Source organism: Fulmarus glacialis, unplaced genomic scaffold (genome assembly GCF_000690835.1).
Source record: "Fulmarus glacialis isolate BGI_N327 unplaced genomic scaffold, ASM69083v1 scaffold27598, whole genome shotgun sequence".
In the NCBI taxonomy this organism is placed as follows: domain Eukaryota; kingdom Metazoa; phylum Chordata; class Aves; order Procellariiformes; family Procellariidae; genus Fulmarus; species Fulmarus glacialis.
In genome coordinates this window covers 151,930-166,012 of record NW_009229661.1, presented here as the reverse complement: position 1 = coordinate 166,012, position 14,083 = coordinate 151,930, and positions in this window count along the sequence as shown.

Below are 14,083 nucleotides of genomic sequence, written 5' to 3'. Positions count from 1 at the left end.
GGAGGGCTCCCCCTCACCACCGTCCCGCGCTGGAGGGTCTGAGGGCGTTCCTGCGCCTCAGGCGGCGGGTCGGGTGGGGTTGGGGTCCCCACGGCCTGCCGAAGGCAGAGGGCTGGGGGAGCCGTGGCAAGGTAAGGGGCTGCCGCAACCACCCCCTTCTCCCTCCGCGTTTCATCACTGGTTGAGGGTGAGGTTGTCCCAAGTGTGAAAGCCGCTGTGGCTGCACCTCAGGTAACTGGGAGCTGCTCTCAAAGTCATCCGGTCGCCTCTGTTGGGGCTATTCCAAACCACTGGGTTTTCGAGTTAATAACCTGTTAAAATGAACGAGGCAGCGGTTGTTTTTCCAGCAATTGTTTTCCAGGATATCTGTCTACGCACATTGGCTTTACTTAAGATGCCCGTGAAATGGCACAGGCATGCGGGTGGCTGATGGAGCCCAGGGCAGCTCTTAAGCCAAACCCCAAACAAGTGTACATACATCTCAAAGTTGCATTGCATTTGAGTTCCATGTTGCCCAGAAAGATCCTATGTTATATATCACCTGCCGGAGGGTCATTGCCCCGAAGTTGTGTTCCCTATGATTTTTATCTGGTCTATTATTTTGGGGAGGGAGGGGTGTTTCCTTTTGTTATTTGCAAAAGGAATTATGTGTTGATGAATACTCATATTTCTAGTTGCTCAAGTAACTTCTATATTTCACTATTATTATCATCTTCCTGGATAAACATGTAGATTTCATTAACACATTTCATTTCAAGATTAGTAATGATATTTTAAATGTTACCACGCCCAACATCAGTCCTTAGCGCATGCTGCTGAATACAACTTTTTGTATTCTCTCTCTTCCAGTTGCCTTCTTCGTGGTCTTTCAGGATTGGAAAAGTGCTTACGTGTATAAAAGCACGTTCACTTTTCCAATAGCATCTTCTGCAATAGTAAATTAAATAATTTCCCAGTAAAGTTACCTTCCTGCATTTGGTTTAGGTCATCCAGATTGCAGTAATGTTTCACTCCAGAACTTACTGTGTGGAACACAAAGCACTGCATAAAATTTGTTCACTGCCTTACTTAAATACTACACTTCTATTGTTCTTGTATCCTTTTTCATTAAAAAAATCAACACATTTTGATCAGATTATTTTTGGTAGTATTTCTTCCATTGTATTGCTAGTGCAAGAAGCCCACTGGCAAAGGCAATTTTCTCAGTTTCAGCCTCCAACATTTTTCATCAAGTGGCCAACTTTTTACTTCAAAAAAAGCCCAAAATTCTTTGGGGAGATTTTAATTAAATTTTCCATGCTTTTGTTACACACATATATATATCTAGCCACACTTTTCAGTGATTTGGATAGTCATCTTATATTCACAAGTTGTAGTTACTTAATACAGGATTTGTATAAAGTTTTTTTCTTGAGACTTTCAGATGTTATGGCCAGTAATTGACATGAATATACTTTTTAATTTTTTAACAGATACCGTATTTGTTTGCCTCTCGTTTTCTGAACTTTCCTAGATTTCGTGATTTTTGAAGGGAATTGAATATCTGATTCTCTCATTCTAGTTCTCACTAGAAATTTTATGATAAAAACATGTTAAAAGTCGGTATGTTAACATTACCATTAAAAATCCAGTTTTGTGTTAGTGCATCTTGTTATTGTATATTTATAAAAAACATTCTGCTTATCATTTTGGTTAGTATCAGTTTAGTCCTTGATCTCTGTATTACTTCTTTGCAAAGCCAGTCAGGCAAAGGCATCTGTGAATCCCAAAGTAGGATTATGACCTCATTCTGATGATGACCTCGTTTTGATATTTTTGCTTCTCCATGGACTCTGCTTTCTTGTTTGCCTCTGCCCTTTCTTCAGCACAGATTTGTTTTTCACTGCTAATCTTTTAGAAGTCCCTTAGGATTTATATCGGTTTCTTCTATTCCTTTTTTCTCAGAGTAAGTGTAGTCTGTGAGCTTTAATTATGGTATATTTTAAGATTCTCTACCAGTGAATCTTAATAGGCTTCCACACAGTTCAGACAGAGAATGACACAGGTGTGGCACAGGAAGCCCTAAATGAGCTAAAAGAAGAATTTTAAAATTAGAATAAATGGTGCAAGTACAAAACAATGCTACAAGGGCAAATGATTTCCTGTTGCAGTTATTGTCAGTACAGGATATGTGCTATGCATGATGCAGGGATGCAGAAGAATGTTTACGTGGCTTATGTACTGATGTTTATGTAAAGTTTGGTAGTATTAGTAACACAGATTGTTAAATTGGAGAGTTGACTAGAGAGTTGAAAAGGTGTTAAACTTGAAGTAGAAAGATCCAGAGTAAAGTAAAATAGGCTTTTACAATTCTACTCAGTAATCCAACCATTCAGCTTGGCTCCCAGCTAACAGGCCAATATTAAGATTTTCAAAAGGAAGAAAGAACAATGTGGCAGAGTGGTTGATGGGGGGGGGTCGGGGTGTGACATGAAGCACAGAGCTGGAAGAGAATGGAGGCAGACCATATTCAGATCCTTCAGCATATCCGGGGGGTTGGGTTTTTGCACGTGTCCAATCCCGGTTAAAACACATTTAAGGAAAGTTAGGTACCAAAAGAAAAATCTTAATGTAGTTAGGAGACATCAAAAGGTTTAAAAGTACCTGCATTAAATATTTTTTCTCAAAGCTGCAGGCATCATACATAATTTTCATTGATGAATGAGCTGCAAATCTGTGTTTCACAACTGCACACAAAAGGGTTTATTTTTGTGTTAGAACTTTTCTGTTCCAGTGTCATTTATACTGTTGTTGCCACTGGCTGATCTGTAAATAAATTCTGATTCCTTCCTCTGAAATAAATTTTATTGTATCATGTGTTTTGTATACACAGTGTTTCTATGAACATTTTCATACCTATAGCTGTACTGGAACACCCGTTCTCTACTTTCTTTCGTATTTCTTCTTAACGCTTGGAACATGTTTACAACAACCTTTTCAAACAGTTACTATCCTCTTCATGTTCAAATGATTCATAAAGAAATTATGTCTGCTTCAAATCTTAGATTGGAGCAGATTAAAAGACTAAATTTTGTGGGTTTTAAAAAATTAGTTAAGTAATGTGTTACTGAGTAGATAATTGATTTTGTCATTGTTACTCTTGCTCTTCTGCACCGATCTTTCTTCCTCCTTATGAGCTGATAATCGTGTGAAATCAACTTCGTGTACTTAACAGGAACTGTGTCTGTACTTACTGGGGGATTTTGTAAAAAATAAATTAGCAAATTATGTGTAGGATCTGAGGCAGAAAATTCCACAAGCTAATGCAGAATTTAAGGTGTGGATTATTAGTTAAATCTTTCTTTAAAGTATTTTCACTGAATGTAATTCAGCACTAGACATTATACTGCCCCTGTTATGGTCCAGTCTCTTTTACCGGCCTATCGTAAAGAATGTTATGTGATCAGGTACCATTTATCATTGACTTTAAGAATTTGTGGGACATTCCCATTGTAATTGAAAAGTATGTGTAATTCCAGTGGCTGGGAACTGCCATTGTGTTTTTGTGAAGTAATTATTGAGCTCTTAAGAGAGTGTCTGAGGCTGTGCTACTCTGCTCAGAAGACAAAGAATGAAGAAAATCATTCTTCTAGAAGAACCTGCAATTTGAAAGATATTAGGGAAACTGGGCCCTATTCTGCATAGGCAGTAGCAGGATGAAGTTCGATTGAGTAAGATAAGGGTTACTTAAGATGCTGTATTGCTAAAACACTTAAGAATACGTGATTTTCCATGTTCTCTAAGCCTTTGGGGTATCGTCAGATCATATATTTAAACTTTTCTGCCCGGAGAGGAGAAAAAAATCTTTCAAATTTCAAGACACTCTTGTAGTTACTTGTCTTCAGGAGCAGTGGTTTTTCACTGAGCGGTTAGCTCAGTGCTCTTCATAATACTGCAAGAGTTACCCATAATAAGGAAAACAGATTGGTACGAAGGAGAGCCACAAAGGAGTAAAAGAACCAGAGGAAAAGTAAATAGCATTTTTATTATTTGCAACATAGAATAATAATTGTATGCATTTGCTAGGAGACCTGAAAGGAAGCCCTAACAACGTTTTAGTCCGAGTTCTCTAGGTTGTATGCTCAGCTGTATTATCACAAAAAGATCCAAAACGAGCAGAACAAGTGAAAAATACCTCTTCAGCTTGCAGTAAGCTAAGTGAGGACACATTATTTCATGGGTAGCTTTACCTAACTATATTCCAGTCCTCGAGTCTCCCCTACCATGAGTACCTATACCCACAACCTTTCCTTTTAAACATACTCTAGCAAAGTTTTCCTTATGTAGCCTGTAGCAAGCAGTCACATGAAGCTTAGTCATCTGATTGCTCTCATTCCCACATCCTGTATAGAGTCTAAAATTTATACGCACAGCCACATCCATTTTCTTCTTCAGAACAGGCTAGTGGAGCATTTCTTTAAAGACTCATTCAGGCAGACATGTTCAGTCAGCTAATTTCCCACTCCTTTTTTCATCCTATCTGGAGCACTACGTTTAAAACGTATTTTGCTCTTCATAGCCTTTCTGGCTATGGACATGCTTATGGACATGCTGCAGGCCTGCTCCATGTATACTGGGCCTATGAGAAAGGGCTAAGCAAGAGCAAAACAGAGAGAGCTGAGAACAGAATGAGGAGAAATACAGTTCAAGAGGAGGATATGGAATAGCGATGACAAAAGTAAAGGTGAAAAATAAGAATGAAGTAATGAAACAAGGCTTAGTATCAGCACTAAGAAGAGGAGAAGGAAGGAAAAAGAATCTAAGGAATGAATGAAAGGAGAAAATTGATCCTGTCTGAAAAAGCATCACTGTTTTTTTTCATCTTAAAAGCTCTAAGTTAAGCTTCAGAAGCAATGAGAGTGTTAAGAAGTGTTGGTTTATTTTAGCTAGGTTAAAAAAAAGTAATACAGAACACAGGAGACCGCAAGAGTTTAAATAAAGGGGCATTACAAACTTACAGGGAGGAGCCTACTGCATGCTGTCTCATGGGCTGAGATTCTAAACTTCCTATCATTTCTGTTCAAGTTTCTTCTCCTTCCTCCTCCTCTCAATTAGCTGTAGACACACTTTTATAGAGCATAACCACTATTTTTAAGTGTTCTTCCTTTAGGTGCAGGAATAAACACAATATATATTGCTCTTAGTTATTCATTGTACATTATCCTGACTATAAATTTTTTCTCAATAGTTTTTCAAGTGCTAAAATGTTCAATGGGGTGGCAAAAGTAATTTCATTGAAGTAATCTAGAATTTCACCCTGAGAAAAAGAAACATTGGGTTTTCATTCTTCTCCAGACTTTTTGATGATAATGGGTGTGGAACAAGATCTGTGTGTGCATGATTGTGTTCGTTCTTCAGGAACGAGGGAAAGGGTGGGGGTTGCGTAAATCTTCCAAATGACTATTTTTCCTCTTGGATAATCCAGTTTCCAGTCCAATAATCTACTTCTGTGGAACAACAATGCAACTGAAATCCTCTCCTGTTTTTAGGCTGTTCTGTTTTTAAAGTTAGTTCCTGGAACAGTAGAAGTATGAGAAAATTCTATGCATGCTGTATGTATCAGGCACTTTTTTGAAACTGTGTCCTTATCTGGGTGCTCTTGAAAACATGGTTTTAATGATGATCTTTGTTTGTGTTGCATCAGTCTTGCACAATCCTTTCAAATTTGCAGGTCTCGTTTATTGCTTTCTCTTAGGATATAAGTCAGTAAAGAATGCATGTCTGCAACAGAATAAGAAAAGAATGACAGAGAGGTTCCCTTAAAAAGCTCATTCCTTGGATTCACATAGACAATTTCTGTGGCTAAATTGAGCTTTTTGGGTGAAATTCAACATGAAGTAAAACTAAGACAAAAGCGCAATATTCAATGAATATAAAATTAGGAGTAATACAGAGGTTAACATTACATAATAAATACTCTGTCACATTAAAAGTTGAAAACACATTAAATACATCAGATAATAGAATGCAAAAATGTTAGCAAGTATTTAAAAAACTGATTTTGTCCTGTGTGAGAAACTGAACATTATTTGATTTAAAATATATGAGTTGAGTCCACACCTCAGTCTATACCTAAGCAAAATTTAACAGGATTGTGTTATAAAATAGGCTGATTAAAAAAAAAAAAAAAAAGGCAGTTGATTTGTTAAGTGTTCTGAATGCTCATTGTATTTCAGGATTTAGCTCATCCTTTTTTTTTTTTTTTTTTTTTTTTAATCCTTTCTGAAGTTTTCAGGGCTCCCAGAATATAGTCAATAGTGTAATATAAAAATGTTTAGCCCCCCTTCTATGCACAGAAGCAGCTGGTTTTCAATTGCAAACTAGTACGTTACTTTGCAGGTGTAAATTTAGTATGTATGACTTTAGTCTGTACAAAATTTAAATCCCAGTAATCAGAGAACATGATGATTTTGTAGATACTACCACACTGAGACATCCATACTTTTTTCTATTTCCAGAACTAGCTAGTTCAAATGCTTCTGCACTATGTTCTATTTAAATTGTAGAGAAATCTATTGGAATGGTTTTTTTTTAAGTTGTCAGATAAATTTAAAGCCAGATCAATTCTAATCTTTAGTAAAAACTTTTCTTTTAGTCCCCGGTTATTGATTCTGTTGTAAAAGCATGTCACTACTATTTTTCTGGACAAGCAAAGGAGGAGTAGGAACCACTTACTTCTGGAGTCAAGAGTGAAAATGCCTTGGCAAGTCTCAAAGGTGAAATGAACATCTTAACCGACTAGTTTTCTAGGCGGTTTTTCTGGACAGGACATGGACACTAAGGCAGATTGGCTTTTTGTAGAGGACAAGCACTTTTTAGCTTCTCCTCGTACAGATTTGAAAAAAAACCAAACAAATTCTGGAGAAGGTAAAAAAAACCAAGGACATGGAAGTAAGTAGAATAAAACATTTTTTTTCCGTAGACAGATCACGCCAGACTTGCCTGCTTTCTTTCCGTGATATAGTAACTACTTTTCTAGAGAAACAAAATCGTTAAACTGAAGAAGAGGGGAATTAGTAAATTAAGTGTCAGACGGGCAAAGAAATACCTCAGAGGAAAAGGTGGCAATACATTATGCTGAATGGCAGGGGGAAGTTGTTAGAGCTCTGTCCAAAAATTGATATTGAAACTGGTGTTGTTTAATATTTTCATTAGTGATCTTGGCACAAAAACTAGAACTTGCTAATGAAATTTGTTGACACCACAAAGTTGGGAAACAGTCCCTGTAGGGTGGTGTTGTACCGGAATAATTGGATGACCTTGAGGAGTAGAGAAATAAAATGGGGTAAAATAGAATAATATCAAGTACAAGTCATGTGCTTAGGGACTAATAGGAAAGTCTCTCTGATATAAGCTCAGAGCTTGTCGGATGGAAGATGAGAGAATTTGAAAGAACTGGATGTATGAGCCAAAGAAAGGGTGGCTGTGAGCCACTGATTTGATGTTACTGTGGAAAATGTAAATTCAGTCTTAAGTAAATTCAGCCCTATATTTGTTGTACAGATTAGGAAGTACTAATGCCACGTGTGGTACATATGGCTGGTGAAACTTTATCTCTAAAACTGAGAACAGATCTGGAAATCCACATGCAAGAAATTGGGCTTAGAAGAGTTGTAAAAACAAATTTAAAAATCCCTACTAAAAGAGAGGAGTGGACAAGAGACTAAAAGAACTTGGATTGTTTAATTTAGACAAGTGAAGCGTAAAAGACCTTACAGTCTTTGAATATACTAGTTGAAGCAAATGTGACAGGAAAGGAAGCTTGTTTTAATTAAAAAAAAAAAAGTTTTGTTAAGAAATTACTCTAAGCTGGGTATGAATGAATTTAGAAATTGGAAATTAGTAGAAGTTTTTTAATTGTCCAAGCCTCTAAACATTGCTAAGAGAAATTGTGATCATTGTATGATACAATGATCTATAATGTGCAAGGGACACATTATAGAATGGAGCTTGTTTTGTCCTGTGCTTCATTAAGCTGTAGTTAGAGCACACTCAGGTCTGAACTGTCTCACATATACTAGCTCAAAGCAACCATAGGTTAAAACAGACTGATACAGGTGGTAAAGAGAATTGTTAGATATCTCCACTGTGCTGCAAGTGACAGACATGAGTGCTGCGCTGAACAGCGTGTGCTGTTAGTGGTTTTTCTTGCCTCTTGGAAGAGAAGGACAGCAGGGTTGGGGCAAATGCCTCCTGTCTTCATCTCATGGAACTGTAGAGTTGCAGGTCTGCTTTACTGCTTCCTTCCCACTGATGCTTCTGATTTCCACATTTTCCGTTCTCTGTGCCTATTTTATAAGCCATATCTGACTCATTGATAAAGTAGTGTCATTAAATATATGAAGACTTTTTTGTTTTTATTTTGAACTGTGGGTAGTATCACTTTCTTTTCAGCAATGGTACATTAATGAAATGTATTTGTACCACTGCAAAACTCTGCTAGAAAATAAGCACATTCCATTCTAATTCAGTAATGCTTGCTGTAACTGGTCAGCTTGTTCTTCTCCTTCCTATTTGAACAGCATGTTCTTATTTTTTTCCTTGCCAGCAAAGAGTCAAAATGTTCTTATTAAGAACTTAAGGAATTACATATTGCTAGAATTCAGCTGCCAGAATTAAGCCTTACTTGGCTTCTTGACGTACAGTAGGCCAGCCTAGGAAGAGCCTCTCATGCCTCAAATGTTTGTTTATAATCACTTGCAGTTATCTTGCATAGTCATCTTTCAGTAATCTTGAGTGTAATGACTACAGTAACTACTGTTTAAAGTTAATATTTTGCCTAGCTTGAGTAACTTGGCTCTACAGAGAAACTTTACAAAGGAAAAGGAAGTAGAGTGATACTCTCTAGGCTGCTGCTGCTAGCCTTCCCACCATGGGAATTCTTAGCCTGCTGCTCTATATGCCACCCAAGATCTTTTCCCTACACTGCCCTTTTAAATCCTTCTCCATTCTTTTCCTGCTCCTACGTCAGAGGAACTGGATCTATTTTCTTGCAGAAGCGTCCTGTCATGTTATGAGAAGATTTGAAGCTTTCTTTTCTTTTTTGGAAGATGACTATCCAGATGTCCTTCAGAACTCCAGAGAAATCCAGTTCTAAGTTATACCTTCCACGCAAAGCAGCCTGAGTTTTTTTTTCATTCCTGCGTTAATGAGTACAGCCAGCTCTGAACTGGCAAAGTTCAGGCTGTTCTTTGTACAAGCTCCATCGAATATTTTAATCTCCATTTGCTTTTGAAAGAATAGTTGGCTCACAATATTCAGGCTTATTTTTACTCTTACAGTGATTTATACATCCTCTGCCTCTTGCAAGTGTTATTTAACTTTGTCTCACAATGTCTCTGTAAAGTAGGGAGGTATTGCAAATGCTGGGCCAGGTGTTTTGGATGAATAGTTTGTTCACAGGAAATGCAATTTCCACCTGAAAACAAAATATTTGTGAATTCATCTTGAATTTAGTTCATAGTTTTGGCCAAAAATAACTGCAAGAAAGAAGTTATTCGGACTTTTTAAAAACTAAAGTTACATCTTTCTATTTAAAAACATCAGATACTAATTTGTTGATACTTTCATCAGTTAAAATCTACCCACTGTAGAATGAAATCTGTTATTTCAAGTAAAATGAAAGCAGCATGTTATTCTGCTAGTAATGGTTCTTGTATTCATTATGCACCATAGCCTGGACTATTATGTATTATGTATAATATGTAAACCTATTTTTTACTTTCTTTCCTTCTTTTTTACCATGAAATTTCTTGTTTTAAATGAAAAAAAAACCCCAAAAGCCCGAAAAACTTACACAGCCTGAATTAGTATTTCTATTTTATTAATAGGAAAACTGAGGAACAAATTTTACATGTTGTGTCCCAAACCAGTCTGTGATGGACTCAGGTACAAAGCTTGGATTTTTCAGACCTTTTTTCCCCCAGACTCTTCTTGTGTTCTAATCAGTAAAGTGAAACTTTTCTTTCTCTTTTATCCATTTTCCTTAAACTTTGTATAATAATCATAACTTACTGAAAAATTCCTTTGATATACTGTGAGCTGATGCGTACTTAACATGTGGAACATGGTGAGTGTGGACGCGGCAGGGTGAGGTCTCACTGCATAGGATCAGGAGTCTTGCCAAAGGCGTAGCTGAGGTCAGGCTTTTGTGTTCCCTGCAGCGCCCATACTCTGTGTGGGAGGTTTTAAGTTAACCCTGGCTCTCTCTGGTTCTAACTTACATTTTAAGTGTTCTCATTCACATGTGGAAATTGGCTTCCCTCTAACTGCTCCCATAATGGGTATTTTGATGTAAATTAATAAACAGCTGTACTAACAGCACTTGCTAGAATTGTCATGGTACTTTAATATGATTTTCAGAAGACAGCCACAAAGTGTTTCATAGGACTGCCAGATCCTTCTAATCGATTATCTATCTTTGACAGTGCCCAGTAGAAGATATTTATAGAAGGAAATCAGCTAAATGTGGGGTGATCTCTCTCACTCTTTCTCTATTTTTCAGTGATAAGTCCCAGATTCAGATCACATAGTGGCCGTTATCCGTAATAGTCATAGTTTACCACTACGAATTTGTTTAATCCTGTTTTGAAGTTATTAACAGTTTTGACCCACAACATCCTATAGCACTAGTTCCACAACTAGGCATTTCTTGAAAAAGTATTTATTCTGTTAATTTTAAAGTTAGTTCCTTATAATTTTATTAAGAGTCAGTTTGTTCCTGTGTTATTGTTCCCTCCTCATCTTCTCCATACCATTCATGGAGACCTCTGTTAAAACTTCCTTTATTTGTGCTTAGATGGTCTAATTACTGTTCCCTTGCAGAGAACTTTTCTTTGTCTTTTTGTTTTCTAAGTCTCCTCTATTCTGCTCTTAAACCATGCTAACTTTTTGGAGGGAAGGGTTAGAGCTCTGTAGTAGTTTTTACTTACTCTGAACACTTAGCCTGCAGGCTGTTTACAATAATGTATTATTTCTTCGAGTGGCTTTTACCTTTTCAGTTGCTTTTAAATTTCCTTTTAATAAGAGTATTTTATATGCAACTTTTGTGTCTTAAACTATATCAATATGCTGACTGCATTTTATAACTACTTTTATCATCTGTATTCTCACACCCCATTACGTAACAGCTCTGTGGCAAACATATAATTTATAAATAATTTAGAGCACTTTATTTGGTTTTGAACAGTGTGTAGCCTCTGGGAATAATGAAGGAGCCAGCACTACGTGACTTGTCAGCCCTATGGGGATCTTTTGGTATTTTTGTCTAGACTGCTAATAATTTATGGACCCCACATTGAGAAATTCAGATCTAACATACATGGGATTTTATGCTCCGGTCTTACTGTATTTCAAGAAGTATATTTTATCCTGATGTCTTAGGTACGGCCCAGAATATTTTGTGCTGGTTAGTAAGACCATCTAAGAACTGAAGCAGAGTGCAGGTTATTCACAGCTGGTCTGAAAATAATTTTAAAAAGATCTTAGTAGATATGTTCCATGCAGTTTCCCAGAGTATTTGTGAGGCATTATTAGGGTTGTTTGCGCTTCATCAGATGTACAACGTAAAATGAACTACATACATACAGCTCTATAATCCAAAACATCCATTCTCATGCTGAACACATAGTAGCTTTGGTAGTGGCATACATTTCAATTACAAATACACATTTGAATTGCAATAAATGCCATGAATGGTGAAATTCTGTCTGCACAGAGGTCAGTGCCAAAACCCTCGTTTGATTTCGCTGGGATCAGAATTCCATCTCCAATGTGTTTTTCCTGCTTCTGGTTGAGACAATGCATATTAAATTAATTAAAACACAGAGATGCTTTGAGACAATAGAATAATAATTTATTTCCACAATTGTCAGTTGTATGGATTATGCAGGAAGGAAAGCAGCCCAGACATGCTGACATATTTAAGACATCTAAGAAGTGAGTATGCAGTTAAAAGATATACATCCGAAGTACAAGATTAGGTATAAACAAAATGTTTCTGGATAGTAATAAAGTAACAACAAGAATTGTTCTTTTCCTGGTACTGATATGTAATCTGTATTACACAACAACCAGAAAACAAATCAGCTGCTGTTTCTTTGTTGAAATTGGGAGAGAGACCATATGGGGTTTTTATTACCTTATTCATGCAAACATACCTTATACCTGACGTAAGCAAATAGCACATCATCAGAAATCGACGTCAGAGAGACTGTGGCCTGCTGGATTCAAGGACTAATTTCAGATCATCTACTGTATGTAGTACTTCTGAAATTATTTCAGTGCTGCCAGTGAAGGACTTACATATTAGGGTAGTTTGGCCTATTAGCTTAGCTAAGTAAAGTGAAATATGAATATATAATTTTTAGGAGTCTGACCAAAGTATGTGAAATAGGAATGTCATAAGTGACACCAGTAAGCATAGTTTCAGGCTGTAACTGTATAAGGTTAAAATACAAACTCCTCCTGATGACTATTATTGCTGATACCAATTTATTCTCAACAGTGCAGACAGTACAGGCCATGAACCCTGGCTTTTCATGTCAAAAGAGGTTTACGGTGCATGTGTTTTTAAAAAAACACCTTATATTCATGGAGCTACTCAGAAGTGTACATCTCTCATTTCTTTTTTACGTGTTGTAATCACAGAGTATTTTGAATAGATTGGGAAATAGCAGAGCTATTTCCCCAATTCACCACATTTTTAATGAAAACATTTAAACAAATTTTGAAGTTCCCTTTATATTGCTGCAGTGGGTGCCTTAATGTAAATGAAAATGAGGCCAAAAAAAGTTTGGGAACAAAGACTTCTAGACATTTTAAACTATATATTTACTCCCACCACATGTCTGCCTTTTCGTCATACCCTTCAGTCCCTTTCTCTTTTGGAAGCAAATATAATTGTCTTGTGATAAAGTGTACTTGATGTTATAAGCACTTTTTCTATAATATTTGTATACCTCTGATTGTTTATGTTTGTGTAAAGCTGTTGCTCATGTGTTTTTCCATTTAATCTATCCTTACAGCTAAAAGAAGCTTTTAGAAGCACCACTGAAAATTTAAAAACATGTATTTGTTGATCTTTCCAGACCTATAACTAAAGAAACCTTTATTCTCTCACTTCAGAGCCATCTCTTTGTCTACAAAAATTAGTACAAATCTTGATCTCTGAAGTTCTTCGTCATTAGTTACACAAAGCTAGTCTTTCCTCTAGTTATAGGATACATTTCAAGTGCCATATAAATCTCTCACAAAATAAATGCAGGTGCTAAAACCCATTGAAGTTAATAGAAAATCTCTGAATTCCCAACCTTAACAAGAGATCTTCCTTTGTGGCAAAGGAATTGTTTTTTGGCAGAGAGATTTGTTTCTTGCAGTGAGACTTACACAATAAGGCTACATCTAGGCTGATGCGGCCAGGGAACATTCCTGGACACTGGCACTCGATCCTCTATGCTGTTGAATACTTAGCACATTGTGCAGTCCTAGCTTCTGCTAATTAACGCTTTCCCAAACAGTTCCCAAGCATGGTTCAAGAGTTTAGTGTGGTCAAGGGCCTGTTCCCAATAGGCAGTTTGGCAAAAGCCACCCAATATGGGAAGATTAAATAGCATGGCTGCAGACTCTGCTCTGACAGCTGGCCTCAGTTTTAAAAAGAGCGATCTGGGCACATCTGATTTACTAGTGTGTATGTAGGAACTACTCTATGGTAGTAGAGCTAGGAAAGCAGGAGGCACAGAGTTCTTATTCTTCTGCTGCAGTTGATAACTGTAGCTGAGTGTTGAATTAGAGCTACCGGTTTTGCTGTGACACAGCTCATTTCAGAAGCCTCAGATGGAATTTGAGGACTTAAGGACTGTCGGTAATTTCCAGCCACATCTAATGCTATTATTTGGATCATCAGCTGAAAACATGCATAGCAGGCTTAGTACTTCTCAAACATCTTAAGCCTCCTGAGCCCATTCTGCGCCAGTGAATCCATAGATGTATAGGAAACTAAAGTTACCATTATGTGTGTTGTGTAAGAAGCAAGGTGGCATGCTCT